The sequence below is a fragment of the Diadema antillarum genome, unplaced genomic scaffold (genome assembly GCF_040938485.1).
Source record: "Diadema antillarum isolate AM-2024a unplaced genomic scaffold, OU_Dant_1.0 seq00001227_RagTag, whole genome shotgun sequence".
NCBI classification, from domain to species: domain Eukaryota; kingdom Metazoa; phylum Echinodermata; class Echinoidea; order Diadematoida; family Diadematidae; genus Diadema; species Diadema antillarum.
Genome location: NW_027272016.1, coordinates 446,173 through 456,446, shown reverse-complemented (window position 1 = coordinate 456,446; position 10,274 = coordinate 446,173).

Here is a 10,274-nt window from a genome sequence, read left to right as displayed (position 1 = left end):
TTTATCACCACAAATAGTGCTGTTCTGTGTTGAAATTCACTGTCATTTACATTACTTAAAGCCACTTAGGCTAGTAAACATTTGTATTTGACAAATGAAACTGGATGAAAAGTGTTATTCTTTATTGCATTTACTGTAGAATGTCAATGGTTTGATTGCAAATTTACTTTATTTCAGGGCATTTTTCTCTGTAATGGATACGTAATAGCGTGGCGATGTATTCTATATATTGTAAGTGTTTTGCCAATCCTTGAAATTGTGAAATTCTTATTAATATCCATCATTGTTTTAAAAGATATGTAATTGAAAGAAATATCCTGTATATATCAAATCTCTGCTCTTTTGTATCCTTAGAGACCATTGGTGTTTAAAATATGTGCTACAAGAGAATGTTTTATATCATTATTTGTGTTTCAGTGGTCATAGATATAGTGTAGAGAGTAGCTGTGTTTCACTGCAGGCAAAACACTGATTTGATTTTACTACTTATATATGATACTGCATGCCATGTCACGATGTGAGCGATGACCCAGTACTCTCTACAGATCTCTTTATGAAAAACAGATAATTGATTTGAATTAATTGATTATAATGTTATATCTCATTGAAAAGCTGTTTCTAAAATTTGCTCAAAGCTTGAAAGAGAGAAAAATGGTCTAATCTACATGTACTCAGGTCTTCTCCTTCCCTGTGTATCACTGATTACTATGAAAGACTACATAATATTGCTCTGAATTGAGGAACGTCCAATCAGTATAAACCTCCATAGGATAGGAATGGAGTATGTTCCTTGCTATCCAGGTTTTGATGGAGTTTGAAGCAGGGGTTCATTCTGTAGTCTTACGTGCCACAGAGCATGGTACCTTAATGTCTCAAAGACATTTGTTAATTATATAAAATGATTTTATGGACTCATGTTGTCTCCTGCAATACAACCTGTTCATTGCAACTGGTTGACAGTTGACTGATTGACCACCTGTAAATGTCACAAATTGCTGCCAAATTGTTTTATGTTCAAAATCAAAAGCTAGTGAGATGCTGAGATTTTTTACCAAGATATTTCAGCCTCATTTCATGATGGAAAAAACACTTACCAAAATATCTATAATGCTAGTAAGGTATTTGTTAGGTATCTGTTAACTGAAAATGAATTGTAGGCCCCCTATGTTCAGTATTTGCAAGTGATATCTTTGTGTTAATGTCGGATGTTCAGGTATGAGTAGTATGTTGCTTGTACATTACTTGTAATTATCTGGTGGACAGAATGCAGCTCTACTATGTTTGTTTGTATTTTTTTTTTAAATCCATCTCTTTTCTCCATTGCCTGAAGAATCAAATTTTTACCATTATGGTTTCCCTCATAGCTTCACTACAGTCAATCTCGCTTACCTCGACGTCGGATTAGCCGAATATCACGTACATGTACCTCGGGCGCAAAACTCGAAGTTCGGTTACCTCAAAGGGAAATCTAATGTCCCGATTTTAATTAACTTATTGTTTTTCCCAGCATGTTGCTCGAATTGAAATTGCAAACATCACTCAGCATTTCCGATTAAGTGCGCGTGGACAGTGAAGACATGTCACAAATCTTTTCACACTCGATTGTAAATATTCTGAGACCAGAATGATCGTGCGCCCAAAGAAATACTCGGTACACAGCTGACAAGAAAAATCCCCAACACCTACCTACACAAGTACAGTACGGTATGCACATAGCACCCGTGCCAATGGAGTGCTTACGATAGCACTACGCTCTGCCCCAGCATCTTCTTAAATTTCTTTAACCACTGTGTTCTGATTTGCGATCGTGATAGTCATGCCGTGCGCATAGATTTCTTCACCGTCATGGCGCACCTGCTTTAAATAGGTGTTGACAGTTATATCTTTGGAATTAATCACGGTCTACTGTCCAAACATCAGTCTCTTTATAATTACGTCCCTCTGCGCCTCAGAATAGGCTACTAGATCGATGCGCATTACAAATACTGTACTTATTATTATTATCAATCTCCTGCATAGTGCTTTTCTAACTTTTTTCCTTTCACGAAGTTTGTTTCATTAATTCTCCCCCGAGAACGCAAGCACTGAATACTTTTTTTTTTTTTTTAGCAATGCGATTATGAAAATAGTGTGGTATATCAAGCCATCAAGCCACTTCTGTTAATCAGTTTAAGATTTTGCTGAAGACTTATCTTTTTAGTAGATAGTCCTTTGGAATAGTCCAGTTGTTGGTCGGTCGATGGAGGGGCACACTGATTTTGATTTTCATTATTTGTCGTAATTATACACTGTATTTATTTTTGTGTGTGTGGTATTTGTGTACTTGTATTTTGGTATTTTGGTATTATTCTGGTATAAATATTAATTTTTCCGGTAAACTGTGCGCTTAGAAACATCTGTATTAAGCGCCTTATAAATGTATTGTATTATTATTATTATTATTATATGATCTGGAAGTATAGGCCTAGCATAATAAAGAATAGATATGATGTAGCAACAGTCTATTCTGATAGATTTAGATGTTACGGAATGATACGCTGTACGATTTTCAGACAAAAAAAAGAAATCATCATTTACTTTACCCCTGTTTTGACTTGAATCTTATTTAAGTTTTCGGTAATTTAATTTTTTCCTCTTTTATCGCAATCGTACAGGCCCCCTAAGATTGTTTCTCTTTTTTTATGCGAACAATCCTCTTCGGTAAATGTTTATAATTGCAGTAATAGCGCTGTACTCAGAAGAAGCCCGAATCTGATCTTGCAATATTACTCACTACTATTTTTTGGCAACCAAGTAGCTCATCCTTTGTGTGCTGCACGTATTACTGATTGCGGCTGTCAAGACACACCACAGTCATTCACACGCAATGTACATTTCAGCACGCATGTTCTGCAACCCCGTCTTGCACTCGATTACATACTGGTATTTTCTTTTTGTTTTTATGGTGATAGGTGATTTAATTGTTCACCAGAAAATAGTGTTGAAAGAAGAACATCGATTTCCATTCAATTGAAGTCGATTCAATTCCAATTGACAAGCATGCAAACAATTGGTAGGCACTATAACAGATACCATGTTGAACATCAAGAAGCGTCGGGTAAGTTGAAGAAAATTCGACGTATGCGGACCTCGAAGTTCGCGTACGTCAAACCATTTTCTTCAGTCCCGACTAATTCGAGGTATGCGAGGTTGACTGTTTTTCATATTATGAATATTATCATGAACATCATATTGAATATTCTATCTTTGAGTCAATCATGTTGACAAACTCTTAAAAGTGCAATTCTTCACCATGTTCAAAGTGACTATTATAAGTTACCTTAAGCAGCCTTGCTATTGTATTATTGACTGAAAATTCATAAATACTCCTGTTTTTCAAATAATTGAATAGTCCAGCAATGTTACAGTTTTAATAAATAAATCAGAAATCCTTCCCAGATAGAGGTGGACTGATTGCAGAAATGTCATAATTAGGGGATGGGGGAGGGTAGAGATGGTCTGGGCAGAAATACAATGTACACTCTGTGAGATCATTGATCAGCAGAAGGAAAAGGAGGGGACCAAGCACACTACACTAGCTGGAGGAACCCCTGAAAAAAACAGGCGATGAATGAGATACTAGTTATTCCCTCTGAAAACAGTTTGTGGACAAACTCTATTATTTCCAGGAATGAGTGCAAGTGTTGCCTTGAATCCCACAAAGCTGGTTTTGTACCCGAGTCTGCCATGGGAAAATTTGTCAGTGCCTTTTGACAGATCCAGTAGAATGACATCTAGCTGCTCACCACCAATTCTTTTGGCCAAATCTACATGGCAAATATGGGCTGAGGCATGCAGGATTGCTTCATGTGGAAGCCTTTTGAGCATTATTAGGTATGACATGGTTATCTAGGTACTGAAGGATGCTTCTACAGACAATCTGCTCAAATACCTTACAAACATTTAAAGTAAGAGAGATAAGTCTGTAATTCTCTCATCTGCAATGCTCACCCTTTTTGAAGATATGAACAAGATCAGCTTTCTTCCCGTCATTACCAATGACTCTTTATGCCTAATCAACCGATGCTTTGAAGAGAATGGTGAAAATAGGTGTAAGCTTTGCCAACTGTTATCAGTAACCTTGAATACCTGAACTCTATTTGGGCCTGTTTTGTAGCCATGTGTATTTCTAATGTTGAAAGTAACATCTGTACTCCAGCTGGGAAAATCTGGATGGGATCCATTATTACTGTACGTGTATGTGGATATATGGGTTCTCTCTTTTGTCTGTAATGTTTGTCAGGTCGTCATCCTTGTGAGAAGAGATCTGGCCATTCAATGTCCACACTATTTGTCCCCATTCTTCTGGTTTAAACTTTCAGACGGGCCGTACCACTTTTGTCATTTCTCTTCCTGTTATTGAAACTCCAGAAATGTTTAGGATCTATTGAGGTCTCTTGACTTTGGATGTCACTGACATACGATGTTAGTTGTTGAAGGCTAATTTAGGCCTACATGCAGTTTGTGAAGATTTTTCCTCTCCTTGTATCTCGTAACTCTTAATTATCCCCCTTTGTGCCACATTAAGCTGTAAGGGCAATGTAATCATGGTTTGGAAAACATTCTGTTTTCAAGTCTATGTAACTTTATATAGATATCTGTTGCCCTGAACTTGTAACGAGCAAAGTTGTAGAGAAAATGCCAGGCTTTGTTTGCCTTGATGTAAATTGTACAACAAATGTATGACTTTTTTTTCTCTCTTAAATGACCAGAAGCTACAATTTGTACATTATCGTAGAGGCATGACTTTTGCACACAAAACAGTGACAGAAACTGAGAAATTATTCGCAAATCCAGTAGGGACCACCCCTGATCATCAATCGCTACATAAACTGCAAGGTATATATATGTGACAGGAATGGAATCGCAAGAAATGCTCTCATTGTACTGTGGCATTTGGCAATTTATCAACTGGTTTGGGCGGGTTTGTGTGTTTGAGCAAAATATGCGAACTTGGCACGCCGTCAACTGAGATGGGCGTGCCAACATGGCACATAGAGTGTGAAAGTTTTTGTTTGGGTAGGCTGAAGCGTGGGCTTGCCAGGCTTGTTTCTTCCTTCTTGAAACAGCTTAAATAAATTTCTAATGGAACATGCTTCTCATTTAATGAAAGTACATTGTAGTGATGTGATGATATCCCTTCACATGTCAAAGACTGAATTTTCCTTGATATTGATAGATTGCTGTACAGTTGGAAAGAGAGGCAATCTTCTTTCTTTCACATACATGTATAGATTTTCTCTTCACTGGTTTCCTTTTCTTTGTGGATGTATCAGAGTCCACCTAGATCATGATCCCCTAGTCTTGGTAGCAGGCTACACCTGTTAGTTAACAAGTACATTGTATTGGGTGACTTGTGATAACAAATCAGTGGTATCCCCTCCACCCCCCCCCCCCCCCCCCAACCACCACCAGTACCCAGGAAAAGTAACTGTCTGGTATAAGTCTTTTCAATGGAGCCAATTAATCTGAACATGGAGTGGCCTTGTAAACACTTATTAATGTGCTATCATAATCATATGTTTTGAAAAAAAAATTGCATTCACATTTTGCATGGCATAGACCTTATCAGTACTGACTGTTGACTCGTGCATCAAACCTATAAATAAGTAGGCATTTGAAATAACAATACTTCACACACGCTGAAGAGAGGTTAGCCTATGGCTTTAGCATTTCTCTCATAGCTGCGAATTGATGTTGAATATTGCAAGGTGCAGGTACATTGTAGATCTTGTGAAACAAGTTATGGCCAGGTTATTTTCATACTTAACTTTGTATTCTGCAACCACACCTCAGCCGGTTGCGCAATATGTGTGTAAGACGTGTAATTATATGTACAAAAAGTGTGAGTTTTTTCAGTGACAAAATTACTTAATTGCAGCACACTGTAGATTTGCATGTTTGTTTTGTCATAGAATAATGAAACTTTTATCCAGTCATATCTAATCCTTCATTGCAACTAGTAGCCATCATTCTAATTTTGAAAAAAAAACTTGGGATTGTTAACATGAAGACTGAACTGCTACAGTGCAGAACTGTCAGAACATTTTCAGTGACTATAAGTTTGTATACTCTTTGGTAATTGTTTTGTGTGTGACTCATCTCACGTATGATTTCCAAAAAACTAGTACAAGTTGTACACTGTGCATACTTAGGGTGGTATTCTGAAAATCTTCCTAAGTTTCTTCCTAAGTTTCTTCGTAAGTCAGAAACTTAGGAAGTGCCTAGGAAAGACAGAATTGGTACACTGTATTCTGAAATTTCTTCCTAGGAACTTCTTAATGCAAATTAGGCCCTCCTTATCCCCGCCCACGTCCTTTCTTAAGCCTATACAAAATGCAGTGTCATATTAAAAAGGTACCAACCAATGACAATCGCATATTACTATGACGTAGGGTCAAATACACGTGTGCGCGGCATGTCCCCTTTCTCACGCTCATTCCGCGCATCAAAGTACATGTTGCACGCAGTGAATGACAAGCGCGCCTATCACAATGTTTTGCAGCTTGCTATTCTTAACCCGTTCCATACTTAATTCTGAAATCCCCATAGACTTTATACACAGGCTACCAGGTTCCCATATGGAACGGGTTAACAACGCACTTAGGACAGAGGTGGAGCTTTCCTAAATGCAATGTATCTTTCTAAAATTCTTTCCTAAGTGCATTCAAGAATACATACCAACTTCTTCCTAACTCAGAAATTTGCATCTCCCGCCCCCTTCCTAAGTTTTTTCCTAAGTTTAGGAAAAAAAATTTAGGAAGAAAATTAGGATGATTTTCAGAATACCACTTAGGGAAAAATCCTGACTTAGGAAGAAATTTCTTCCTAGGAAGGATTTCAGAATACCACCCTTAGTACCCAGGTGGTAGAGGAAAACTCATTGTATGGAGGTTAGAACCATAACACTTCCTGTGACTTATTTGCTGATAGCAGTACAAACAACTCATGCATAGCATTGTATGTGATGTAGTGGCCTACACATGTATGCTGCTACAAATTGTACACTAATGTGTATAGCATCATCTTACATCATTGCTCAATAACAGCTTCCATGCAGTACTGGTATTTTTTGCAAGTTGTACAAACTGAGCTGCTGATTACCTGCAGGAAAGAAGTGATGGTTAAATTCATTTCATCAGGTTCAACAAGCAACTTTTTCTTGAATATTAGGGGCATGAGATTTGACTACGTACAGCTTTCAGTGTACGGCCAGGAGATGGCAAAACAACATACAATTGTAATCTTACTCCAAACCAAATCTTGAAATCAGACCGCACCCTGTTACTGAGATAAGAAGCCCCTCTACCATTGGAAAATATCGAATAGAATTTTGTAGGCATAACAACATAAACGGTGTATTTGCTGGCCCCTTCTCAACACTTGTCCATTATGAATTTGGCAAAACAGTGTACAGTACTTGCAATAAGTTGTTTTGCCATATACATGTTTATGCAGCTGTAAAAGGCTGTAGGCTGAACACAGCCAACAGAACCATGAGTGGATTGACGTTGTGGGACATGACACAACGGATGCTGTTTTGCTGTAGCAACAGCTTGGCTATAGGTTAATGCAGTAAAACAACATGTTTTGTTTACAGTAGACTCCCGTTATAACGAAGCCCTCTGGACCGGCGGCTTTATTTCGTTATATCGAAATTTCGTTATAACCGGACAAATAAACAATAAAGATAAATAGAGTAGATAATCTGGCGGCCTGAATTTTTACTTTGTTGTAACCGGAATTTCGTTACATTGTAACCGTTTTTGTTATAACGGGAGTGCACTGTAATGCAAATTTTTCCAAAAATAAGGGACCTTGTGTAATGAGTTTGATATTCAACAGTATTATTCATACTGTTGGTCCTTCTGAGGTAAAATATGAAAATGGATGAAACAAAAACACAAAAAGCTGTATGTTTGCAAAACTGTAAACTTGACTGTAGACGAGGTTGCAAATACATAACCTCATACGCTGTTTTGCCATCTCATGGCCATGGAAAATTGTATAATACAGTACTGTACTGAAGATTTATCAATGCAGGGCATGACAGGACATAATGCAAATACATGTGTAACTCTCTGATATCTAAACCTCTTTCGTGGAGAAAAGAATTAAAAGTATATTTGTCAAAGGGTATTTGCCTATCGAGTCCTTTAGTGACACCCGACTTTTAATGAGTTACAATTACGTTTGTACATCACACATCCTGTTCTAGAAACCCAGGGCAGTGAAAGGACAAATACCCTCCCACCTTGTCATAGGATTAAATTGTAAATATACAGTCAAACTCACCTGTATATTGACCTTGCATAGATCTATTGTTAAAGTAAAAATTCATGTAAGTCAAAGGATTTATTCAGTTCCTTTGGATTCGTCCTAGGTGAGTTTGACTGTATATCAAACCACATGGCTTTCACTTATATTCCTTTTTCTTCAATGATCTTGGCTTGACATTTTGTCCCACATGCACCTTATCTAGAGCGTAGGCTAGTATTATCTACTACAGCTGTATATTATTTCTTTCCACGTGTTACCATAGGCTAATCTGAGAATCAGTGAGTGTCATGACCTTTCATCATTAACATTTCATCTATTAAAATAATTGTTTATTTAGTTTTATTCTTTCTACAAAATATTACCATTCACCGTATGTAGCTGAAATTACAACTGGAAACAGACATTAATTTGCAGCCAAAGTTCAATGACCTCTGGCATTTGAGGATTTGTGCCCAAAGTCCTGTCCATCATCACCCTATGGCCCATGTAATGTGGTACTGTGCCAAATATCACAAAGACCGGAAGACACCAGTTACAGGATCTGGTGTCACTCACACACATTAACTGTACATTATATCCCTGTCACCGTTTGGGTAGGGCACAATGATGTGGACTGAAATAATAATAATTTTTTTAAAAGGGTCACTTCTTAGTTTAGGAAAGCTTTCAAATTTTACAAATGGAAAAGTTTCTGTTGTTGCATGCCTTATTGCCAAGTGATGAAAATGTCTTAGATACAAAAGTCCTATTCATAGATGGTGGCCAGGAAAGATTTACAGAAAAAGGAATTTAAAAGCCTTGCATTTAATGATGCAGGTAGTTATGATATGAAATAACAATGACTCACTTTACCAACTTGAGTCAGATATTTAAATGCTTTTATTTTATTGGCATCTTGAAATACACTGTATAACATGCAATAATAAATGAACAAATTAGATACAGTTGTTATATCAACCACTAAACAAATAAACAAAACACCCACAAGTATCAGCATTCAGAACTGATGATTTAATAATGACTGATTGTAAAACTGCCCTCCTCTGCCATTTGATCTTCTTTTCAACTTACTGATGATACAATGTAACAGCAATACTGAACAGGTGAAAAATATGCACATTAAGTACAATGTAAAGCAGTTTGTGATAAAGACTGTAACAGTTACTCTAAATCAGAGAAAATCTACACCGAACTAATATTTATAGTATAGCTTGGATCACGTTACGGCTACACTGTAAATTGTTTTGAGGGATACTGTACTTCCAAATTCAGATGTGTACTTGTATACAGTATTACAGAGACTCCAACCCCAAGCACCTTCTGATCTGGAGATTCTCCCGCCTGAAACCCCTAGCAAATGGGAGACTTCACGAACTTGATGTGCGCGAAGTTCCTTGCGGCCGCGTTTCAGAGCCCGCTTATGGGCCCTGGGAGCTCTAGAGTTCTAGATGCTCTCTCGTGCTTTCTAAGGCTTATTTTTCAACAAACGATGGCAAAAAGTTAGGAATCCTTTCCAACGGGAGACACAGGGCATGGGCGGGAGAAATTAAATCTGAAGCGGGAGAACGGGAGATTTTGCAAAAATGGGTTTTCGGCGGGAGATCTCCCGTTGAAAGCGGGAGAGTTGGAGTCTCTGGTATTAGTGGTCATGTAGGGACATGTGTGAAATATATGCCTGTTTTAATTTCTCAACAGCGTAAGGTAACAATTTAATACAACTTACCACTTAAATCACAGGGATACCCCCCCCCCCCCCACACACACACACACACACAAAACAAATATTGCATCTATAATTCACATACATGTGTCTGTGTCTTTACTTGTGTTTGTAAATGTGTCTATAGGCAAACACAAGGACATTTACAAAGTACCGGTAAAGGTGGAAAATCACATACATTTGTGAACACGTAATTGATGCAGTACAGTGTACATTCATGAATGACATCTTCCTA